This window comes from Strongylocentrotus purpuratus, unplaced genomic scaffold (genome assembly GCF_000002235.5).
Source record: "Strongylocentrotus purpuratus isolate Spur 01 unplaced genomic scaffold, Spur_5.0 spur5_scaffold_2, whole genome shotgun sequence".
In the NCBI taxonomy this organism is placed as follows: Eukaryota; Metazoa; Echinodermata; class Echinoidea; order Camarodonta; family Strongylocentrotidae; genus Strongylocentrotus; species Strongylocentrotus purpuratus.
The window spans coordinates 38887686-38888309 of NW_022145605.1; positions in this window are offsets into that span (position 1 = coordinate 38887686).

Consider the following 624-nt stretch of genomic DNA (forward strand, 5'->3'; position numbering starts at 1 on the left):
ATGTATTGAATTAAAATGCCTGAATGAGTCACTAAAGCCTATTATGATATTGTACACGATAACGAGGCTTATTATTTGAATAGTCATTCGATACTCTTTACAGGTTGCTGAACTTGTGACCTGGATCTGGATGCTTACAATCCAGTGCCCTGCTGGTTTAACATTTATAAATCGGGCTGAAAATTTCGCAACGACTCAGCCAGCCAGCCGCTGAATAAGCGGGGGGGGGGGGGGGGGGGGGGGGGGGGGGGGGGGTCACTTTTTTCAGCCGACCGATGAATAAGCGGGGGGGGGGGGTCATCTTTTTGAGGTCAGCAAAAAAAAAAAAAATCCAAAGGGGGGGGGGGGGGGGTTTGGAGAGATTTAGGGGGGGGGGGTTTACACAAAAAAAAATACCAAAGAGGGGGTTCAACCCCCAAAACCCCCCCCCCCCCCTTTGTACGCGCCTACTGCTGCATATGGGCATAAACAAATCGGTTATGTCATCAGGTCATATGATGCCATATTTTGGGGTTATGGATACTGCTCTATAATATTCGTGTGCAAAATCGAAAAGCTACTATACAGCAGGGTGACCGCTGAGGTACTAAAATCCAGAACAGTTTTTGGCCAAATCTACGGGCG